This window comes from Bombina bombina, chromosome 3, assembly GCF_027579735.1.
Source record: "Bombina bombina isolate aBomBom1 chromosome 3, aBomBom1.pri, whole genome shotgun sequence".
NCBI classification, from domain to species: domain Eukaryota; kingdom Metazoa; phylum Chordata; class Amphibia; order Anura; family Bombinatoridae; genus Bombina; species Bombina bombina.
This window is the reverse complement of record NC_069501.1, coordinates 1,213,371-1,238,413: the sequence shown is the minus strand read 5'-3', so window position 1 is coordinate 1,238,413 and position 25,043 is coordinate 1,213,371. Positions and strand designations below refer to the sequence as shown.

At 39.3% G+C, this 25,043-nt stretch overlaps 4 non-coding genes across 4 annotated transcripts; all 4 read right to left on the bottom strand.

Annotated features, from left to right (window-relative positions):
* Window positions 1-218: 218 nt before the first annotated feature.
* LOC128655056 (U2 spliceosomal RNA) lies at window positions 219-404 on the bottom strand. The gene has a single exon (XR_008401638.1). It is a non-coding gene; the product is annotated as a U2 spliceosomal RNA (small nuclear RNA).
* A 9,425-nt stretch (window positions 405-9,829) lies between these two features.
* On the bottom strand, window positions 9,830-10,021 carry LOC128655039 (U2 spliceosomal RNA). Its single transcript, XR_008401629.1, has one exon. It is a non-coding gene; the product is annotated as a U2 spliceosomal RNA (small nuclear RNA).
* An 11,529-nt stretch (window positions 10,022-21,550) lies between these two features.
* Window positions 21,551-21,735, bottom strand: LOC128655064 (U2 spliceosomal RNA). The gene has a single exon (XR_008401641.1). It is a non-coding gene; the product is annotated as a U2 spliceosomal RNA (small nuclear RNA).
* A 2,652-nt stretch (window positions 21,736-24,387) lies between these two features.
* Window positions 24,388-24,578, bottom strand: LOC128654930 (U2 spliceosomal RNA). Its single transcript, XR_008401569.1, has one exon. It is a non-coding gene; the product is annotated as a U2 spliceosomal RNA (small nuclear RNA).
* Window positions 24,579-25,043: the final 465 nt, after the last annotated feature.

Below are 25,043 nucleotides of genomic sequence, written 5' to 3'. Positions count from 1 at the left end.
ATAGCAAAAACATCACCTCTCCTAGAACTGCCGTTTTCTAGACCTTTTTGGCCCAGCACACAAGGGGTTAACAAGAGTCTAAAAGAAAGCTGTGCGCACACAGACAGCATACAAGGCAAAAAAAGAATGCAGGCAGCATGTTGCTGAGGCTTTCTTCCCAAGCTCTGCAGATAATGCTTGTCGTTGTTCTGATTCTGTTTTTGTCACACAGCAAAAGAGAGGGGTGCACCGTTCCTGGAGGTACTGCAATACCAGGTCAATGCGTGGAGTGGACAGAGCAAGTTCTTCTTCCATCTCCCTGTTCCAAAAATCCATTTAATATATGGCACCCAGATAGGGGACATATCAGATATTAAACTGTTAATAACATATTTTTTTATTTATTTTTTTTATTCAAAATTTAACTAAGTTATATGCAGAATAAAAGAAACAATAAAAATACAAAATATACAAAAAACATCAATTATACATAAAATGCTAAATATACATACAAAAGAAATACATACAAAAAAACACAGACAAATACATACAAACTAAATAAAATACAAAAACAATCTATCCCTAAAAAACTTTCCCTTACTATCCCTCAATCTCTCCATACAATAAACTATCACTTTCCCTAAAAGAAAAAACCCCCATGACCCTTTAACTAAACTAACAATGTCCCTTCCGCTGTCCCTTGACGACTGTCCCTCCTTCCGACCACAACACCAACATCAAACACTTAAAAAGAGAAACAGAAAATTAGAATACATTATAAAGACGTCCTATTATTCCAGAGCTCAGGCTTCCACCTAGACTTAGCTAGCTGCTCATCATCTTTATAATTGAACTGGAAATAAATATACATAAAGCTCAAGGCCAAACCTATACAATCCTCTACAGATAGTTCGTCTTTCTTAAACAACAAAATATTTCTGAACTGCCATAAACGCAAGCTTAACAGAGTTGATAACCTGCCAGCACACACGGTCATTCACTTTAGAGAGGGAGAGATTCCATCCATACAACACAGTTTCATAAGAAAGATCTTTCAGACCACACAAATCTCTTAGCAGAGGAATAAAATGTTGCCACACACCTTTAGCAAACAAACATCCCCACAGCAAATGTCGTACAGTCTCAGAACAGAAACACCCATCTCTAGGACAGCGACCAGAGCCCACCAACCCCCGCTTGTATTAAAAATCTCGAGTTAGTACGCACCCATGAGCAGCTGACCAAGCTATGTCCTTCTGTAGATTACACAGATGATCAGAAGACACTCTCAGCCATACAGTTCTAGAGAAAGACTCAGAAAATCTGTCAATGATTATAACATGACAGCAAGATGTAACATGAGACGTCAGTTTCCTTTGGTCAGTGACAAGTGATAGGGGCAAAGCTGACAGGCTATATATAGAAACAATTTTCTCAAAAAGGTAATAAAACTTAGGAGGGACTAAAGAAAAAAGAGACTTTAGTGAAATTTTTAACCAGTTAAAATGATTCAAGAGTCTACCAGCATGATAGCGTACAAAAGCCCTAGCTTTAACATCTTTCTGGGAATTTTTAACAATAAAACCCAAAAACTTTAGATATAAATAATCCTGCAATTTAGGAAAATTCTTACCCCCACAAACCTTTGGCTTACACAATTTATCCCGGCTCAATTTGTCCATATTTGAGCCCTAAAAGAAATTAAACAAAGGCTTCGAAAGTCTTTTAAGTCATAAACTGTTGGGGGGGAAAAGAAGACAAGCAAATAAGATAATATGAAGCAAGACAGATTTTATCACTAATACCTTCCCCTCCATAGAAAGGCTTCTTAACTTCCATAAGCTACATTTAGCATTAAGCTTATCAATTATCATGGTCCAATTGTCTTGTCCAGTTAATCGCTGGTCAAACCAAATACCAAGCACTTTAATTTTGTCCTGGACAATAGGGATATCATCAGGCAGGTCATCATTCCAATGTCCAAACAACATGCATGCACTTTTATTCATATTAAGTCTAAGGGCAGAAACAGCTGACAAACATAGAAGCATAAGTCGTGCAAACCACATTCACATCGTCCATATATGAGATGCATTTAACTTGCTTTCCAGCAGCACCTGGGACAAAAATACCTCTGACCACCTTATCCTCACGAATCTTATTGAGGAAAGGCTCAAGGGCGCATATAAATAAAATTGGTGACATAGTGCACCTTTGTCTTACACCAGAGCGTACAGGGAACACACTACCCACATAACCATTTACCTGAAGGGCACTTACACCAGCAGAATACATAGATCTTATATGTTGCACAAAACAGGAAGGGAACCCCATCTTATCTAAAATGGAAAACAAAAAATCATGAGATAAGGAATCAAAGGCCTTCTCAAAGTCCAGGCTAAGCAAAGCTACAGGTATATTACGCTCTTTAACATAAAACAAGGAATCTCTGAGAAGGCACAGACCATCCTGAATAGTCCTAGAAGGAACAGCACAAGACTGATCCTCTTTAACCACCAGACCAACCACTCTTTTCATACGATTAGCAATGATCTTGGCACATAGCTTGTAATCACAATTCAAAAGAGTGATTGGTCTCCAGTTCCTAATATCTTCCTTAGGGCCCTTCTTGTAAATTAGGGAAACCAAACCTTTAGAAAAGGATTCAGGCAGAACATTAGAATCAAAAACATTAAGACATATATGAAGCAGATCACCCTTAATGGAAGATGTACAGAGAGCGACTCCTAGTGCAGATCAGTTAGCATTAAATTGTCCCACTAACAACTCCCCTTAGAAGAATACTCACACAGTGGGAAGCACACTATAGTGCTAATGTAGCTTGCTGGGTATATTGCAGTGGCCCAGCGCACATATACACTCTGGCAATGAACTGTTCCAAGGTATTTTTTTATATATTCTAATGAAACAATAGGAGACTTCAGTGAATAAAAAGAACTTTATAAAAAATCAATGTATCCTATATAAAATCAGTCAGTAAAACACGTTACGCGTTTCTCAGAGCTAACCACTCTGTTTCCTCAGGCAAGTAATGCTGAACAATAGCTGAAGTCTCCTATTTATGTAACTTAGAACCAATTAAGGAATAAGTTACACCTAGTACACACCCTTTCTCTATTCTCACAGGTGTATTTGTCTATCTAATCTAGAACAGCATTGCTTCAATATAATATGAGAAGTGCATGTACACAAAGTTATACAATGTATAAAAAACCAAACAATATATATACATAAGCACATGGAAACATGATATAACATATCCAACAATATTATTTTTAAAACAAATAATTAATACATGTATACATACATTTTAGACTGATAGTTTCCTAGGTCATTGAAATCCATTGTCAAAAAACCATTGTCTTCTGAAATAATCTTGTATTACCATAAAACCCTATCATGGAAACTGTGTTTGTTGTGAAAAACAAGTGACTAAAAACCATCATGTGATGTGTAATCACTAGTGACCGTGCATTCTATATTCATTTGCCGTTAGAACTTGTAACTCTATCTTTGGTCCTGTTTATTTAAGCTATACTTATGGTAGCCACCATCTATTTTTATTTGTATTTTCCTTGAAATAAATTGTGAACCGGTATATGCGTTTTTGTGTGGTGTTCTAACCTAGTTTTTTGCAAGTTGAAATCTGCATCTGTCATCAGCCATGTAGCAGGATGTATAGCCAGTCAGATGACTGGATGAACAAAGGGGTGTGTGGAGCTTGCCCAATGGGTTCGTGTATAAAGTTTTTGAAAACTATCAATGTCAGTCTGATAACTCTTAACCGCTATAGCTACAATATTGCAGAGTGTAGTCTTTACACTATGTGTGATACGAACGATACACAGTAGCTGTTAATGCTTACAAAGTTTGTCTCACATCATAATGTATACTCAGCTCCTCTCTGTCTGAACTATAAGTCCTACGGTTTTCATATTGCTAGGATCTTATTTTGTTCGATATATAGAGGTGTGTCCTTATTAGCCAATGATATTTTTTGTCTGTTAAATGCAACTAAAATGAATGTGATAGTGTCGGACTTTGGTATAAATGAAAAATCTTTCCTAGTTATAGTCTCTTTTCAGCCGTATTTTCGAATAAGCTGATCTTAAACTTGTAGCCCTTGGCCACTGTGGTTTTATGTTCTTAAACTCAATTGCTACACACAGCGATATATATAGAAATTTATAAGATATATGCCTGTCCTTAGAGTGTTTTTAACACATCTTATTAAATAGTATTCTATTCTGTAATTGGGGCTAAATGTCATATGTTAATCCTATTTCGTGAAAATCTTTTATTATTTGAATTTTTAGGGTTTGTCCCTATTGACCAATGGTATTTGGCGGCTATTAAAATGAACCAAATTGAGTGGATAAATGTAAAACTCCTGACTCAGACTTGTTTGTACTGTAAAAAATACCTGCGTCTATTGATAATTGAAAATTATAAAAATGCTAAAAAAATATTATTGCTAATAAAATAATATATACTTTTAAAAATAAACCCATCCATTTGATATTTTGTAAATGGATGTAATATACATAATATCATATTGTGACAATATGCATATGTAGACACCTCATATCTCAAAATAATATAATGTCAACTCTCTTATTATGCAGCGTGATATGAAATTCTATATATGTGAATGTAATTTAGTGTGCATCTAATATAATAAGTTGTCCCTATCTAGAAGGACTTTTAATGTATAGCTATAGAATATACAGTGAACTGATAGGGAATCATAACCAAGTATAATAGTCTTTATTTAAACATGATACCATACAGTAGGAATTATAAATGTATGTGTACCCAATCTAAGTAAAAGTAATATCAATGTATATTAGTCACTATGACTATGGGGGCATATTAATGTAAATAAAGTTCTCTGTCTAGTGTAACTGTACTAGTATTTAATGAGTGTATCAAATGGATTTATATTAATAATGTAGTGTAAATCATGAAGTGATATCAAATAAATGTGATAACTGTAGTGTTTTTAATTAAATCATATATCAAAATATTCCTACTAATCAGAAATAATAAAAATATGAATATATCAGTATAATGCTGAATGTTTAAAAATAATATGAAGATTATGATTCACAACCTATATAGTGAATGGTTTTTATCTCTAATAAGGTGTATAGATATTCAAAAGAATAAGGTGATGTGAGTGTGAATGAATGTGTATACCAGAAAATACCATAACTAAAAGAAGAATGTTTAAATCTGATGTATGTAATAAAATGATTTAAAAAGCCGCTGTATCTATAACATCATTGAGACCCTCTGGATATAGAGAAGAAAATGTGTAAATCCAGTAGGTCTCTCTTTGGCGAAGTTTGGTCATTCTATTTTGTGAGTTGCTAGTGGTCACTATCCCCAATGGAGTGATGTTCATGAGTCATTTCTTAGTACCATGTGATACTGTATGATGCCTGGAGGTACTATATTTGTCTAGTCCTTTCAGAATGCATCTAAGATGTTCAGACCATCTTTGCCTTATCTTCCTGCAGGTGCGACCTATATACTGCAGGTCACAAATGCAGGTGATACAATAAACAATATAAGTGGAACTGCAAGTGATTTTTTGTGTTAGTGTGAAAACTTCCCCTGTGCTGTTTGATTCAATGGTCCTCTGTCCGTTATTGGTGTATTTACACATGCTACATCTACTCATATGGCACCTATAGAAACCTATTTTTGTACTAAGTGTGGGTCCTAATTGGACTGAATCCCTATAGGCTGGTTTGTTATTTCCTTTTTTGCACATTACTACTTTGCTGGGTTCTAGTTTTTCTTTTATTGTTGGTGCTCGTCTGAAGGTACATAGTGGTTTGTCTCCCAGGATGGTTTTTAAAATTGGATCTCTTTTTAATAGTGACCAGTGCTTAGATAGAATTTTTTTGAGTTACAAGTTCTAACGGCAAATGAATATAGAATGCACGGTCACTAGTGATTACACATCACATGATGGTTTTTAGTCAGTTGTTTTTCACAACAAACACAGTTTCCATGATAGGGATTTATGGTAATACAAGATTATTTTCAGAAGACAATGGTTTTTTGACAATGGATTTCTATGACCTAGGAAACTATCAGTCTAAAATGTATGTATACATGTATTAATTATTTGTTTTAAAAATAATATTGTTGGATATGTTATATCATGTTTCCATGTGCTTATGTATATATATTGTTTGGTTTTTTATACATTGTATAACTTGTGTACATGCACTTCTCATATTATATTGAAGCAATGCTGTTCTAGATTAGATAGACAAATACACCTGTGAGAATAGAGAAAGGGTGTGTACTAGGTGTAACTCATTCCTTAATTGGTTCTAAGTTACATAAATAGGAGACTTCAGCTATTGTTCAGCAGGCATATCACACACACACTCCACAATCTTATGGTCAGAAAAAACATTCTCACTGACAACACACGACCTAGGAGTAAAAACCTTAGATAAGAATAAAAAATTGATGCAGGATTTCACTGTACTACTCGCCCACGTAAAACCAGGATAATCCGCACCACACTTCTTCCATACATCACACAACCTGAAATCCTCAATCATACCTTTTAACAAACTTGCAGAACCATCCAATCTAGCACTTACACCGACACTCTCCCTTTTCTCACCAGGTAAAATACAGTTAAAATCCCCACCTAAAATCAAAGGAACAGAACCTGCTAAAAACAAAGCTAAAATCCTAAAAAACTCACTTCTCTCCTTTTTAAGAACAGGGGCATAAACATTAAGACATCGAAATTTAAAATTCTGAAAAGTAATATGGTCAATTAAAAGTCTCCCCGGGACAACTTCCTCATAACTATCAACAGTAAAACAATGACTATTAAAAAGAATCCCTACTCCTACAGATTTATTTTCATTGCTACCTGACCATATAGAGGGGCCATTATCCCAACATTTTTCTAAAACCTCAAGTCTATCATTTGTATTAATACCACATTCTTGTAAAAATATAATATCATTATTTCTAGTTTTCAGAAAATCACACAATGTAGTCCTTCTAGAAGGACTTTTAAAACCCTGTGTATTTAATGATGCTATTTTAAGCATCAGGAGAGAAGATGCAAATCATTTTTATCTTGAAGACCTTCTTAAAAGGAATCCATCCTAGCCCTCAGAAAGATCACTGGGCGCAGGACTTGCAATCTCCTCTCCTACAGGCGTTGACAACTCATCAACCCTGAGATCACTAGCATCCCCACAGCTAGTATCTGAAATATTTACAGTCTCAGTCAATATATCAAAGTCAATAGTTTTTAAAACAGAATCCTGTTCAAGGGGCAAGAAGCGGTTCTGATGCTCCAGGTGGCTCAGATCAGGAGATAGAGAGGAAAAAACATCCTCCCCAGGTAAAATCTTCAGCTTCTTAGGAGGATTATCATCCCCCTCAGCCATAACCTCCTTAGCAGCAGTATGAGAAACCTTCGGCTTCACAGAAGCAAGCTTCTCAGCCCTAAATCCAGATATATGAGTTTTATCCTCAAACCTCCTTTGTTTATAAAGAGAGGGAGGAACGGCAGACCACTGGGTTGAGCCTGAGGACCCTGCCTCACCAGTATCCATAGGCGCATGGCCTCCATCCATGGACACAGATTCCAAAACTTGAGAATCCGAGACATTCAACGTCCCACCACCTTCCTCCATGGGAGACGAAGGGACAGGTTGTTTCCCCACCAGATGCTCCTGACACTCCCCCTTCCCAGAAGGAGTGCCCAGGTGCACCACAAAGGGCTGACGTTTTGTCTCCCACCTTCTCCTTTCAGGACAAGCACGACTCAAATGGTCCGATTCTCCACAAAGGTCACAAATAAGAATCGTGCAGTCCTTACTCAGATGTCCCACTTTTTTACAAAAGCAACAAGCTTGTTCCTCCAAACAAGTTGAAGAGTCATGCCCATATCTCAAACATCTGCGACAATATGGGGGCATCTGATTAAACACCAGAAAACCTCTGTTACTCCCGATAGAGAACAGAGGAGGGGGTCTTAAAAAACCTCCAAACTCGTCTTCGACTGGACGGAAAGCGACTCTAAATTTCCACTTTCCCGTCCACACACCAAAGTTGTTGAAAACTTTCCCCTCAGGGTTAATCCTGGCACAAAACCTCATAAGGTAACGAGTGATTTCACCTTCTGGAACATGAGGGTTGTACATATGTACAATTAAAAGTTTTTCCCCTCCACCAAAGATAGGAGAGAATTTCACCCCTTCCAAAGCCTCGTGATTCCTGTACAACCAGCATTTTTCTAGGACCACATTTGCCAATTGATTTGAAATCATGGTCAAATCAAAATAACCCTTCCTATAGAAGTCCTGAAAGCACCAAAATTGATCAAAAGAAAATCCAAATAAATCCACCATAACAGTTTTCTGAAGGAAAGCACCAGTTTTCAGTGCCTGATATTCAGGAGCCACCTGTATACGTAAAGTATCATTTGGATAGGAGCCAATGGCACTTACCCTTCTGCGACCTGCTTCCCCCTTACCAATAAAGTGACCAGATCCACCATCACGACCTTTAACCTCCTCTCCGACAACTCCGACATCTCCAGCACCTCCGACATCACCAGCACCTCCGACACCTCCAACACCTCCGACACCTTCTCCAACGACTCCTCCAATAACACCCTCCATGGGCACAGCAACAATGGCTGCCATACTGGCAACTCGATCGCAACCGGACGTCTCAGATAGCTGTCCCCACAATAGCAGCAGGTGGTGCACCCGAAGGAAACACCACCAGTCCAAGGGGACAGGTTCTTCAACTCCTAATGGCTCAGACACTTGATCTGAGCCAAAAGGCCGAGAATCGATAACCGCAACTCTCTTGTCTGGGATGCCGCACGCTCAGAGCACTCCCTCTGCCTCGGGGAGACAAATCACACCATTGGAAGTTCACAAGCTGCAGCAGCAACCCACAACAACACATGCCAGGCTGCTAGGCCAGGCAAAAAACACAACTACTGACCTGGGATACAAAAAACAAAATCTGCTTCATGATAAAAAGCAGCAGCGGCGGTGGCGACCACCAGGAACCTGCTGCCTGACTACTGGACAGATAGCTGCTCTCCAATTTGCATGGCTCCGCCTCCTCCACCCTCCCCCGAAAACGGCCCCCCTCCTTCCCCCCGCCATCATCGGAGCTGCACTCTGGAGACAGGCAGAAAGGCGTGAAAGCCGCCTGGCTGATCGCACCTACCTAGCTGCTACTGGATCTTGTGGGCCTAGCTGACCGCCTACCTACCTAGCTAGCTAGCTTGCTTGCTTGCTGGCTAGCAGGCTCCACTCATTTTAGAAAAACTTCCATGAGCAGGCATTAGGTGGAGAAAGAAGCACACGGCCAACATTGACAGCTCCAAAGACTTTTATTGTCTGCCAAGAAGGAGAGATAGATAGATAGAAAGAAAGATTTTGTAAACACATAGATAAATCAAGCGATGGACACATCAAAATACATACAAAATGATGAAACACATAAATAAATAAATGAATAATTTAATAAATAAATAAATTCACACAGCAATACATAGATTTGTGAAGAAAGGTTTGTCACATGAAAAAGGAACAACAAAGGCTAACTAACACATCGCCTCGCCTGGTAAATACCGTTTCCTAGGTTTTTTCTGGCCCAGCACACAAGGGGTTAACAAGACTTCGAAAAGAAAGCATGCAGGAAAGCAGCTCGTTGCTGAGCCTTCCTTCCAAAAATCTGCTGCTGCAGCTCATTTCGGCTTCTGGTTGTTGGGATGATGATGATGATTCTGTTTTTGTCACACAGCAAAAGAGAGGGGTGCACCGGTCCTGGAGGTACTGCAATACCAGTTCAATGTGTGGAGTGGACAGAGCAAGCTCTTCTTCCATCTCCCTGTTTCAAAAATCCATTTAATATATGGCACCCAGATAGGGCGCGTATCAGATATTAAACTGATAAGAACAGATTTTTATTTTTATTTTTTTTCACTTCAGTCAAGAGTTAACCTCCAGTTTTAATTCCCCCGAAGGAGAATACGCACATAAAACCAATGAGGGACTCAATCACATCATCTGTGAAAAAGCCAGAAAAATCAGTAAAAACTGGCAGAAACAAACAGACATAAAACGAACTGACATAAACAAACCGATATAAAATGATATAAAAAAAATGGCATAAAACAACTGGCATAAAAGAACTGTCCCTCAGAATAACCCTATAAGCTCACCCTCAGCTCTGTCTCTCTCTTCACCAACCCAACTAACTGACCCTACAGCTTTCCCTACAGCTGTCCCTACAACTGTCCCTAGAAAAGCATAAAATATAATTAAAAGGAGATCCGGCTCCAGAACAGAAAACCGAAATGTGCTTTAGCGTCTTTGTCTCCAATGCTTTTCCTTTCACGTAAATAATAAATATGGATTAAACTCAAGGCATATTGTACACAGTTCTTTACAGATAAAAGTTCATGATTAAAAAGTAAAATATTTCTGGCCAGCCAGATGGCTTCTTTAAAACAATTGATAATAAGCCAGACATATAAAAACTTTTAGACACAAAAGAAACATGGGAAGAATCCCATTCTAGAATACACTTGTAGCACTCATTATAGGCATAGGAATGTAGATAATAATCGAACTTGGAAATGATCAACAAAGGAAACTCAAGGTCTCAGGTCTGGATAAAACATAACTTTTATTAGGAACACATAAAAATAGGAGATTTAAAATAAAGGGATGTGCAACTTAAAAACAATGCTCATACTAGGGTGATATAGTACCTTGCTATCAAAAATTGTGGTTCCAGAGGTTCAAATGCATATGTGTTATATGTGAACCTTAATGGATCTCTAAATCACGTTGATCCAAATCACATATAGGTTGCACTAAATAGGCAATAGTAACACTAATGAACCTCGTGGATTAGAGAGAGTCTATGTACTATTGGTACAGGTACCTAATATCAATACAAATAGTTCTTGTTAAGAAAGTGTTTATAGATCAGTATACAGATCGGGCATACCAAGGTATCCACAAGGTAATAATGGTTGGGGTGTTGGCTGTGTACTTGAGTATCACATTGGAATGTGTTGATGCATACTTGGATATGCCAATGTTACTTGGCCATAGGGTGGTTATGTAGAATCTAATAACTTTATTAGGGGATTATTTTTGAATCCCTGGATAGTACCCCTGTTACCAGGTTTTACTATATAATTACTGGAGCACTTGTTGATTCCTAGCGGTCTGGTATATGCATATAATACTATGCCTAAGGTGTTTCCACAACTTATAAATGCTATGCAGGGTTAGTACAATCCTGAGTTGTTGCGTAAGTGTGATAAGTACAGATTTTGTAAGACCTGCATAAATATAAGTTAAACTCCTAAGGAAATAGTGGTGGATTATGAACTAGATTGTCCTCCACTGAGCATTCCTAATCGAATTTAAACTATAGGTTGAGAGAATACCTGTCACAACTACCATCATACGTCCAAGATACACCGGATGTACTAAAACATCTTGAACACCTGCATGTGAAACCAAACACTTGGTTAGTAACAGCCGATGTTGAATCGCTTTATACAAGCATTAATCATGATCTAGGACTAAAAGCAATCAAGAGTTTTCTAAATATGGGATCAAGTGAAGACCACTCTCATGATGAATTTATTCTTAACCTGCTAAGCTTTGTTCTTCATCATAATTACTTCACGTTCAATCATGGATTTTATCTGCAAGTCAGAGGCACAGCGATGGGCACATCATGTGCACCCACATATGCTAACTTGTTCTTAGGATGGTGGGAACAAAACACAGTATTTTCAGATCAGAATTCCAGCTATATGTCACAAATACCAATGTGGCTGCGGTACATAGACGACGTCCTCTTCCTATGGGAGGGCAATAAGTCGGATCTGGACAAATTCATGCGTATCCTGAATACCAACAATGTCAATATCAAACTGACATATGAAACAAGCCAGACTGAAATTACATTTTTGGATCTAAAAATTAACATAAACCAGGAAGGAACCATCAATACCGACCTGTACAGAAAACCCACGGCAACTAACAGCATTCTCCACCACTCTAGTGCCCATGCTCCAAGCACCACCAAATCGCTACCCACAGGAGAGTTCTTGCGAATCAAACGCAACTGCTCTAGCGAGGAAAACTACAAATGTAGAGCCAAAGAACTAAAAGAGAGATTAGTACAGCGTGGTTACAGCAAGAGATCCTTAAAAAAGGCAGAGTACAGAGCAAGACATACCCCTCGACAAGAATTATTGAACAAAAAACTAACAGCAAATCTGTTGAAACAGTTAGATTCATTACCACTCATAACCCTCAAACCAAAAAAGTGATTAAAATCCTGCAAGACAATTGGCACATCCTTAAAGCTGATCCTATTTTGAAAAACATACTGGATGATAAGTTAGCGGTAGGATTCAAAAGGGCAAGAAATCTTAAGGATATGATCAGCCCGAGCCATTTCTCTGGAGAAAGAACAAAAACAAAACTAAAGCAGGGTACTTTCAGATGTGGTACTTGCAGTACCTGCAGTTTCGTGAAAAAAACAAACACAATAACTGACAGATTTGGCAAGATACACAAAATCAATGCACATATCAATTGCCATACAGAGGGAGTCATCTATGCTCTGACATGCAAATGTAATTTATTCTATGTGGGTATGACCACCAGAAAGCTCAGAACCAGATTACAAGAACACCTGAGGAACATTAAAAATGCCCAAAAAGACAAAGATGCAGATAAACCCATCACCTCAGTTGCCAGACATTTTCTAAAAGTACACAAATCCAAACAATCAGATTTACAGTGTTTTGGACTACAGAAAGTGACCCTGGGAATTAGAGGAGGAAACCAAGAAAAGGCACTCCTCAGAGCAGAAACAAGACGGATTTTCCTGCTCAATTCTGTTCATCCGTATGGGTTAAACGAATACAATAATTTTGTTCACTATGTATGAACAAAAGGTCAAATGACGCCAAATAGAGAGCATGAGGATTATATGCGAAAGCATGAGGATCATATGAATCAATTACAACATATCAAATAACAAACATCATTCAATATATGAATTCAGAAATATGCAGATTAAGTAAGATTATAGTATTAATATTAACCTGAAGTTCATACATAAATACATCAACTGTAGATAATGGCCCTTTCAATGCAAGGACCATAAATCACCAAAAAATTCTTCAAAAGAATAAGTACACACATAGTAAATAAATATTCATTTCAAAGAATGACAAGCCAACTGGCACAAAAATTAGAAAACACTCCTAGCACATCACCTAGTCTGCACCTGCGGTGCACTGTCACTTTTGTTATATAGTCACCAAGTTTTTTCAAAATTTTAGCTTAAAGTGTAATTAATAGGTTTTTTTTTTTTTTTTTTTTTTTTTGAAATATACTCACTAAGTTTTCTTAAAATTCTTTTCAAATATGTAATCGTATATTTTTACACTTCACTAAATCAGTTAGGGCTTAACCTTACTTGGTTAGGCTCTACCAGCACACTTACAATCACGTATTAACTTTATGAGTTTTGAGAAACTCGAACCTGATAGGATAATCACATACTTCATAAGCACCAACTCCCCAATTCACAGGGGTTTTTTGCTATTAATTATAATGTGATTTACACATCCTTTCACACACACCACTCTATATTTTTACATCTACATCTAACTGTGATGTAGCAACATACCATCAGGCACCCCACAATATGTCACGTCATTACTATGAACAAGTATAGCTTGTGAAGTTCATTCAGTTACCGCACACGTATGGCTGTTAGAAGCATACACATATGCATCATTGATACAAATATGAGGGTAAAACAATCTATTAACATGAACAAATATTAAGCTTACAATCACATCCTCATAAGCACTTGTAACTTACGCAATTAACATATAATCTATATATTTGCAAGATCATAGTACATGTTCAGGACTATTATCGGCTTCAAGTCATATGACCATCTGACATCACAGATGGGGGAGGGAACTCCCAGCTTCCTTGCACATAAAAAGCCAATCCAAGCGCGACGCGCGCACACACACCCCTTTGAGAAAGCCGTGAGAACGGCGAAACATGTTAGGGTACTGGTGAGGAGTCAGGGAGCTCCTGTGTTTGTTAGGGCTTGCTCTATCTAGGATTACTTAGCCTTAGTTCTTAAATTTCGGACACCTCAGATGGTATCCCAGATCAGTTGAGGATTACTCTTGGGTGTATTCATATATATATAACAACACAAGGCGGACCACACTTACGGTTACTAAGTTAACTTTATATGGGGAGCGTACTACTTATTCCTATTACCTGACATACTGATATGCTAGGATTCAATGATACCAAAATGTTATACTAATAATCTTATACCACAAGGGTAGGTGAAGTGGACATTATTTGAACTCGTCAATAAGCTGACTCACATCAATCTGGGTCTGGCGGTAAACCGGCGAAACTAAGCAGTAACCCCTGATGTACATGCAGTTACCATTTGAATACAAAATTAAGTTGTCCCAACTTTGCAATTAAATATAAGCACTTAGGAGAATTCTCTAAGCTGTAAAGTTTTCTCTACTTCTAATATACAGTGAATCTTAAACACTTAAGTTACATTATAACAACACGAATTGACCACGCTCATACACATTGAGTATGTTAATGTAACTTTATATATTTGTGCTTAAATTCGATTAGGAATGCTCAGTGGAGGACAATCTAGTTCATAAACCACCACTATTTCCTTAGGAGTTTAACTTATATTTATGCAGGTCTTACAAAATCTGTACTTATCACACTTACGCAACAACTCAGGATTGTACTAACCCTGCATAGCATTTATAAGTTGTGGAAACACCTTAGGCATAGTATTATATGCATATACCAGACCGCTAGGAATCAACAAGTGCTCCAGTAATTATATAGTAAAACCTGGTAACAGGGGTACTATCCAGGGATTCGAAAATAATCCCCTAATAAAGTTATTAGATTCTACATAACCACCCTATGGCCAAGTAACATTGGCATATCCAAGTATGCATCAACACATTCCAATGTGATACTCAAGTACACAGCCAACACTCCAACCATTATTACCTTGTGGATACCTTGGTATGCCCGATCTGTATACTGATCTATAAACACTTTCTTAACAAGAACTATTTGTATTGATATTAGGTACCTGTACCAATAGTACATAGACTCTCTCTAATCCACGAGGTTCATTAGTGTTACTATTGCCTATTTAGTGCAACCTATATGTGATTTGGATCAACGTGATTTAGAGATCCATTAAGGTTCACATATAACACATATGCATTTGAACCTCTGGAACCACAATTTTTGATAGCAAGGTACTATATCACCCTAGTATGAGCATTGTTTTTAAGTTGCACATCCCTTTATTTTAAATCTCCTATTTTTATGTGTTCCTAATAAAAGTTATGTTTTATCCAGACCTGAGACCTTGAGTTTCCTTTGTTGATCATTTCCAAGTTCGATTATTATCTACATTCCTATGCCTATAATGAGTGCTACAAGTGTATTCTAGAATGGGATTCTTCCCATGTTTCTTTTGTGTCTAATCATTGATTCAATACACAGCACCACTGACCCCAGTTGTAACTTAGCATATAAGCTACTTAATACCATGAGGGTACAGTCATAGTGCATCACATTACACGGTAGTGCCATTGAACCCCCCTTTTTCTCTATATAAAAACTTTTCTTCCGCTATGCAAAGCATCTTTCCATATAAAACAGCCTCATGGTTGAGAATCCTCAGACCGCCTACCCACTTTAGAAGGGGACTAATTTGCCTCCAGACCTCTTGGGCAAATCTGCAGTTCCAAAAGATGTGAAGTGGCGTCTCACAACTTTCACACCCTGCTCGAGGGCACTTGGCACTGGCAACCAGGCCCCGTCTATGCTGGAATTCCCTGGTAGGGAGAGAGTCTGTGACAATCCCCCAGGCCAAATCCTTCTGGAAGTTAGATAGAAATTTATGCGCCACATTCTTCCAGACTTGTCGAGAGACAATTGCAGAAAAATTTAAAACAGGACTTATAACTTTGCCAGTGAAAAATACCCCCAAAAATGTTCTTATGGTCAATTAAAGTCTCTGTAGTAAAATTCTGCAACTTAAAAACTCGAATGATTCTCTCTAAACCACATAATGTTTGGGCAGGTTAAACGCATAAGGTCTATTCAAAGCCAATTGAACCCATTTATATTTGTGAAAAATAAATCCAGTGGTGTATTTTATAAACAAACTAGCAATGCAATCCTCACTGCAAAGAGCCATCTTTATATTATAGGATAAAAACTTAAAACTTAAAAACCTATCCATGTCCAGAGCGTTCTTCCCACCATTAAAGACAATTTCTGTAATTCAGTTCTTTTAAAACGCTCCATTTTAGCAGCAGTGACCACTACCCTGAGCTGCAGCTTTGAGAATCTGTAACCCAAGAGATGTTGCTATTTGTTTTAAACGAATAAAAGCCTTTGGATTTACTTACAAGACACCGGGACTCCTGACTCTTTCTTTTCAAAATCACCTGTCTAACTATTAAAATTTTACCCTCTAAAGTTAACTTCCTAAAAGCCAATAACTGAATTTTTTTCTTAACTTTTGCTAAAACAGTTTCCCACATAAAATCATACTTCATGTTACCCGTAAAATAGATGCCTAAAATCTTAATCTTATCTCTCACAAGCGGCACAGTCAGATCAAGCAAACTGCCCCACCGGCCATACAACATACACTCAGATTTATCCGCATTCATCTTGCACCCAGACGCACAACAGAACCACTCCACAGTCCTTACTGCTCTATTTAAAGAGACTATGTCAGTGCACAGAACGGTGATGTCATCCATGTATGCCACGGTTTTAGCTTGCGTTCCTCCCCCTCCAGGAACAGGTACACCACGAATCACCTTGTCTTTTCTTAATGCACATAATAGTGGCTCAACACAACAAATAAATAAAATAGGTGATAATGGGCAGCCCTGCTTAACCCCAGACTTAATAAAAACACCATCAGTTAAAAACCCATTAACAGACACTCTACTCACACAACCATCATACACACTCCTAATCTGATTCAGCATCCGTACAGGCACACCCATCCTCTCTAAAACCGTAAATAAAAACTCATGTGACACGCGATCGAAGGATTTCTCAAAATCTACACTAAAAAGAGCCAAGCTCTGGTCCCTATCTAAACAATAAAATATACAATCTCTAACAGTGCTTAAAATTTCCGTTATACTCCTCCCAGGCACCGCACAGGCCTGACAGGGGGCTACAACTTTGGAAATGACAGATTTCAAACGGGATGCTAAAAGTTTAGTAAAAATTTTTATAATCTGTATTTAAAAGTGTAAGGGGACGCCAGTTCTTAATAAAATGTTTATCACCTTTTTTATAAATTAAAACAACAACTCCCTGCGTTGAAGATAAAGGTAAAATATTAAAATCACTACACTTTTTAAATAAAATCATAAAATCATCTTTTAAAACATCCCAAAAAACCCTATAAAATTCAATTGGTAACCCATCATTTCCTGGGGTCTTACCATTGCTAAAACTTTTAATAACCCCTAAAATTTCTGCACAACTAAAATCCTGAGCTAAAAAAGATTCATCATTAAAATTAAAAGAAGAATCCAATTGTGATAAAAAATGTTCTTTTAGGGAGGGATCTAAAAATTTGGGAGACTATAAATCCAAATAAAAATTAAAAAACTCTTGCTTCATACTATTAATATCCGACTTCCCCTCTATACTCCCCATAAAACTCTTTTTACTAACTAATTTAAAAAAAAAAGAACCTAGAACACTTCTCATCCTCCTCTAAAACTTGTACTTTAGAATTAAAAATTATTTGTTTCCCCTTTTCCTCTAAATTTCTCCTAATTTCTTCTTTTAATTTTAAAATATCATCTACATTAAAACCATAAGAACATGCCTGATAAAGTGCTTGAAGTCTAAAATTAAGTTTAGCATAAATTTCCCTTTTCTCTCTAGCCACTCTCTTACCCATTTTAATAAAAAAATCCTGAATTAAAACTTTAACCTTATCCCACCATAAAATAATGTCCTCATCCCCCCGACTAAAACTCCATTTCTTATAACTAGCGATAAAACTCTGTCTAATAAAATCATCATCTAAAAGAGAGGTATTCAATTTCCAAAAAGAAGATTTAAAATTCTGCTCAGCAGGTAAATCACATACACACACTCTAAAAGCTTGTGGTCAGAAAACACATTCTCACTTAAAACACAAGACCGCAAACTAAAAACCTTTGATAAAAACATAAAATCAATACGGGATTTAACCGCCCTATTACTCCACGTAAAACCAGGATCCGCACCATTCAACCTCATCCATACATCATTTAGCCTAAAATCCTCAATCATACCTTTCAACACACTAGCAGACCCATCCAAACGCTCACTCACACTCACACTCTCCCTCTTCTCACCTGGTAAAACACAGTTAAAATCCCCACCTAAAATCAAAGGTTCTGAACCTGCTAAAAACAAAGCTAAAATCTTAAAAAATTCTAACCTCTCTTTTTTAATAACGGGGGCATAAACATTAATACATCTAAAACTAAAATTAAAATAACTGACGTGGACAACTAAAAGCCTACCCGGGACAATTTCAATAAAACTATTAAAAATAAAATCATGGCTATTAAAAAGGATGCCCACCCCTACAGACTTATTCTCGTTACTACCTGACCATACTGATGGGCCCCTATCCCAATATTTTTTTAAAACTTCAACTTTATCATTTTTATCAATACAGCACTCTTGCAAATAAATAATGTCATTATTGGTATTAACCAGAAAATCACACAGGGCCACCCTCCGAGGAGGGCTTTTGAAGCCCCGTGCATTTAAAGATGCTAATTTAAGCATCAGAAAAGGGATTGCAAAGCATCCTACCTAGAAGATCTTCTAAGAAGGATACCATCCTGGCCCTCAGAGATATCACTGGACACAGGACTTGCAATCACCTCTCCTTCAGGCATTGATGAGTCATCAATCCTGAGAATACTATCATCCCCACTGCTAGCATTCGAAATATTCTCGGTCCCAGTCAATAAATTAAAGTCAATGTTCTGCAAATCATCTGGGGGAAAAACAGGGTCTTGCTCTAGAACAGAAAAACAATTCTCATGCTCCAGGTGGCTTAACATAGGAGACATGGAGGAATAAATTTCCTCTCCGGGCAGAATTTTCAGCTTCTTAGAGGGATACTCAGCCAGAGTATCCATAATTGGCACAGAAATATTCGGCATCACAGAAGCGAACTTCTCAGCCCTAGATCCAGATAAATGCTTAGGCCTTTAGTCCTCTTCTGTTTAGAAAGAGTGGGAGGAACAACAGACCACCGAGTAGAACCTGAGTTCCCTGCCTCACCAATGTCCATTGGAGCACTGTCCCCAGCTAGGGACACAGTTTCTGCGACAGAATCAGGAGGAAGCAAATCCTCCCCCCCCTCCTCCATAGGAGACGAAGGAACAGGTCGCTCCTCAACCGGATGCTCCTGACACTGCCCCCTCTCGGAAGAAGCACCAAGGCGCACCACAAAAGGCTGTTTTCTAGGCTCCCAACGTCGTCTTTCAGGACAGAAACGGCTCAAATGGTCAGATTCACCACACAGGTCACATATAGAATTGTACAGTCTTTGCTTAAGTGACCTGTTTTTTTGCAAAATCGGCAAACCTGCTCCTCCAAACAATCAGATGACTCATGCCCATATCGCAAACAGGTACGACAATACGGGGGCATCTGATTAAACACAAGGAAGCCTCTGTTGCTCCCGATGGAGAACAGAGGGGGGGGCCTAAGAAAACCCCCAAATTCCTCCTCCACTGGACGGAAACCTACACGAAACTTCCATTTCCCGGTCCAGACACCAAGGGAATTATAAACCTTGCCTTCAGGTTTAATTCGAGCACAGAATCGCATCAAATAGCGAGTGATCTCCTCCTCTTTCGTATGGGGATTGTACATATGTAAAATGAGAAGCTTCTCACCCCCACCAAAGATAGGTGAAAATGTAACCCCCGCCAAATCTTCATGTGCTTTAAAGAACCGGAATTTCTCCAGAACCACATTGGCCAAATCATTAGAGACTAAGGTCAGATCAAAATAACCCTTCCGGTAAAAATCCTGAAAGCACATAAACTGCTCAAAACAAAAGCCAAAGAGATCCACCATAAAAGACTTTTGCAAAAAAGTCCCATCTTTAAGTACCTGATACTCAGGAGCCACCTGGATGCGTAAAGTATCATGCGGGTAAGTACCAATGGCACCTAACCGACTACGTCCTCCTGCTTCCCTCTTACCAGAAGAATGTCTAACTCCTCCAACACGAACACCAGCCTCCTCTCCGCCACCTCCGACTCCTCCGACTCTTCCGACACCTCCGATGATACTCTCCACGACAACACCTCCTCCAACAGTCGCCGCCATAATGGCAACACGATCACAACCCGGACACCTTGGATAGCTGACCCCCCAATAGCAGCAGGTGGTGCACCCGAAGGAAACACCACCAGGCCGAGGGGTCAGGTTCCGCAACTCCTAATGGCTCAGACACTTGATCTGAGCCAAAAGGCCGAGAAGCGATAACTGCAACGCTCTTGTCTGGGACGCTGCACGCTCAGAGCACTCCCTCTGCCTCGAGGAGACAAATCACACCATTGGAAATTCACAAGCTGCAGCAGCAACCCACAACAATACATGCCAGGCAAAAAACACAACTACTGACCTGGGATACAAAAAAAAAAATCTGCTTCATGATAAAAAGCAGCAGCGGTGGTGGCGACCACCAGGAACCTGCTGCCTGACTACTGGACAGATAGCTGCTCTCCAATTTGCATGGCTCCGCCTCCTCCACCCTCCCCCGAAAACGGCCCCTCTCCTTCCCCCCCGCCATCGTCGGAGCTGCACTCTGGAGACACACAGAAAGGCGTGAAAGCCACCTGGCTGATCAGGCTGATTGCACCTACCTAGCTGCTACTGGATCTTGTGGGCCTAGCTGCCCGCCTACATACCTACCTACATAGCTAGCTAGCAGGCTCCACTCATTTTAGAAAAACTTCCATGAGCAGGCACCAGGTGGAGAAAGAAGCACACGGACAACATTGACAGCTCCAAACACTTTTATTGTCTGCCAAGAAGGAGAGATAGATAGATAGAAAGATTTTGTAAACACATAGATAAATCAAGCGATGGACACATCAAAATACATACAAAATGATGAAACACATAAATAAATATATAGATTTGTGAAGAAAGGCTCGTCACATGAAAAAGGAACAACAGCACACAAGGGGTTAACAAGACTCCGAAAAGAAAGCACGCAGGAAAGCAGCTCGTTGCTGAGCCTTTCTTCCAAAAATCTGCTGTTGCAGCTCATTTCGGCTTCTGGTTGTTGGGATGATGATTCTGTTTTTTGTCACACAGCAAAAGAGAGGGGTGTACCGGTACTGCAATACCAGGTCAATGCGTGGAGTGGACAGAGCAAGCTCTTCTTCCATCTCCCTGTTTCAAAAATCCATTTAATATTTGGCACCCAGATAGGGCGCGTATCAGATATTAAACTGATAAAAAAGGATTTTTTTATTTTTATTCAAAACTTACGAAATGCAATACATAATAATAAAATACATTCCGAATAACAAGTACAATTAGTAATACATATCATAAGAATACAAATACTTCAAATACAATCACATAAGATAGAAAACATCCACAAACAGGTTACAATAGAACATAGTACAAAAAAATCTTAATTTAGAAAATGTACAATTTAAGTATACCCATAAAGCTGATATCGAATTTGCTTAAGTTTCCAAAAGAAACGTTCTTTAACAAGCCAACCATAATGATTCTCAAAGAAATTATCAATATCATAAATCCGCCCTTCAAAACAAAAGGCAGATACAGATCCTCTACTATAAATACCTTTTCCATTACGAAGAAAACTATTTTCTTCAGGATCAAAAACATTTGACATAACATTTTCTTCAGTAAGATATTCGGTAAAAATTTCACCTTTAACAGGAACATAAGGCCATTCAGGACCATAAAAAAACCTTTCATAATCATCAACAAACTGTTTACTTTTCTTCATAATAGATTTAGAAACATATGCCTTTGCTATAATAGAAACTTCATCAGAAATACTAAGACGTTTTTTAACATTAGATAATGCCTTTGCTATAATAGAAACTTCATCAGAAATACTAAGACGTTTTTTAACATTAGATACAGAAAATGGCTCAGTAACAGGAACATCAGATTGAATATTATTACTTACATTAGGAATGTCACAAATAGATGGTACAACTTCCTCACAAACTAGACTAGGGCCACTGTCTAATACAGAAACAGAACTATCTGCAATAGAGGGAGAAAAAAACTCAACTACCTTACTAGAAATAACACAATGATCAGATGTATCCAAGTCCTTAGTAGAACTTCCTTTACGATCATTATAGCACCAATAACCAGGACTTTTATTTAACATAAAGTTACTTGGAGGAAGAGACACAAGATCTCCACCCAACATGTCACGCTTCACCCACAGAGAAAACTTCTTTCTTCCACTCCAAACGCCATAATCATTTAACAAGTCCTTCTGATGCTGGACATCATAGCAATAAGGAGAAAAAAAGGTAACAATGTCCTCATTACTCACAAAAGGATCTTCCATCATTACTCTTGTAGACATGCAAATGATACACATATCCTGTAACACGGCACAGTCCTTAAAGCCTTCCATTTAGAAAAGACCCCAAGGCAAACCTCCCCAGAATGGAAGGTCACATCACAATACGAACGATTCTTCTTAAACTGCATACAGAAGACATCTCCTTTCTGCAGACCAAAAACAGATTCCAGGATATCTTTACCCAAGGTAGCAGCAGACCAAGACTTTGCTGTATCACCTTGGAACAGGAACCGCAAACAATTTTTCTTCCTCCACTTTCCATCCATAGCCATAGCAAAACGACAATCCAATAGAAACAGGAAACAAATCCCACAGGACCAGGAACTCAACAGGTACAAGCCAAAATAGAACCACAGGAAGCAGCTCTCCTCTCCACTCCGCCAGCAAATCCTCCAGGGTTCACCTGCACTCCAGCGCAAACCAGAGATCAAGAGTCAGGGATCACAACCCGACGCCTAAGGAGAGACTCCACCCTAATAGCAGCAAGGTGCTGAACTCTCACAAGGAGAGGAAACAACCAAGGCCAAGGAGAAGTGTTCCAGGCTACCAAATGGCTAGTTGATCTTTGCCAAAAGGCCGAGAAGCGATACCCGCAACGCTCTTGTCTGGGACGCCGCACGCTCAGAGCACTCCCTCTGCCTCAGGGAGACAAATCACACCGTTGGAAATTCACAAGCTGCAGCAGTAACCCACAACAATACATGCCAGGCTGCTAGGCCAGGCAAAAAACACAACTACTGACCTTGGATACAAAAAAAAAAAATCTGCTTCATGATAAAAAGCAGCAGCGGCGACGACGACCACCAGGAACCTGCTACCTGACTACTGGACAGATAGCTGCTCTCCAATTTGCATGGCTCCGCCTCCTCCACCCTCCCCCGAAAATGGCCCCCCTCCTTCCCCCCCGCCACCGTCGGAGCTGCACTCTGGAGACAGGCAGAAAGCCACCTGGCTGATCAGGCTGATTGCACCTACCTAGCTGCTACTGGATCTTGTGGGCCTAGCTGACCGCCTACCTACCTAGCTAGCTAGCTTGCTTGCTTGCTGGCTAGCAGGCTCCACTCATTTTTGAAAAACTTCCATGAGCAGGTACCAGGTGGAGAAAGAAGCACACGGACAACATTGACAGCTCCAAAGACTTTTATTGTCTGCCAAGAAGGAGAGATAGATAGATAGATATAAAGAAAGATTTTGTAAACACATAGATAAATCAAGCGATGGACACATCACAATACGTACAAAATGATGAAACACATAAATAAATAATTTAATAAATAAATGAATTCACACAGCAATACATAGATTTGTGAAGAAAGGCTCGTCCCATGAAAAAGGAACAACAAAGGCTAACAAACACGTCGCCTCGCCAGCTAAATACCGCTTCCTAGGCTTTTTGGGCCCAGCACACAAGGGGTTAACAAGACTCGTAAAAGAAAGCAGGCAGGAAAGCTGCTCGTCGCTGAGGCTTTCTTGCACAAAATCTGCTGCTGCTGCGGCTCTTTTCGGCTTTTGGTTGTTGCATGGATGATGAGGAGGAGGATCATTCTGTTTTTGTCACACTGCAAAAGAGAGGGGTGCACCGGTCCTGGAGGTACTGCAATACCAGGTCAATGCGTGGAGTGGACAGAGCAAGCTCTTCTTCCATCTCCCTGTTTCAAAAATCCATTTAATATATGGCACCCAGATAGGGCGCGTATCAGATATTAAACTGATAAGAACAGATACTACACTTGATCTTAGCGAAAAGGCCGAGAAGCGATAACGCAAAGCTCTTGTCTGGGACGCCGCACGCTCCCAGAACTCCCTCTGCCTCGAGGAGACACATCACACACACCTTTGGAAATTCACAAGCTGCTGCTGCTGCTGCAAACCACAACAACACAGGGCAGGCAAACAAACACAACTAACACAATCTGCTTCATGATAAAAAAAAAGCGGCGACGACGACGACCACCACCACCAGGAACCTGCTGCCCGACTACTGGACAGATAGCTGCTCTCCAATTTGCATGGCTCCGCCTCCTCCACCCTCCCCCGGAAACGGCCCCCCTCCTTCCCCCCCCCGCCATCGTCGGAGCTGCACTCTGGAGACAGACAGGCACAAAGGCGACAAAGCCACCTGGCTGATCAGGCTGATTGCACCTACCTAGCTGCCAGTGGATCTTGTGGGCCTAGCTGCCCGCCTACCTACCTACCTAGCTAGTAGGCTACAATCATTTTTGAAA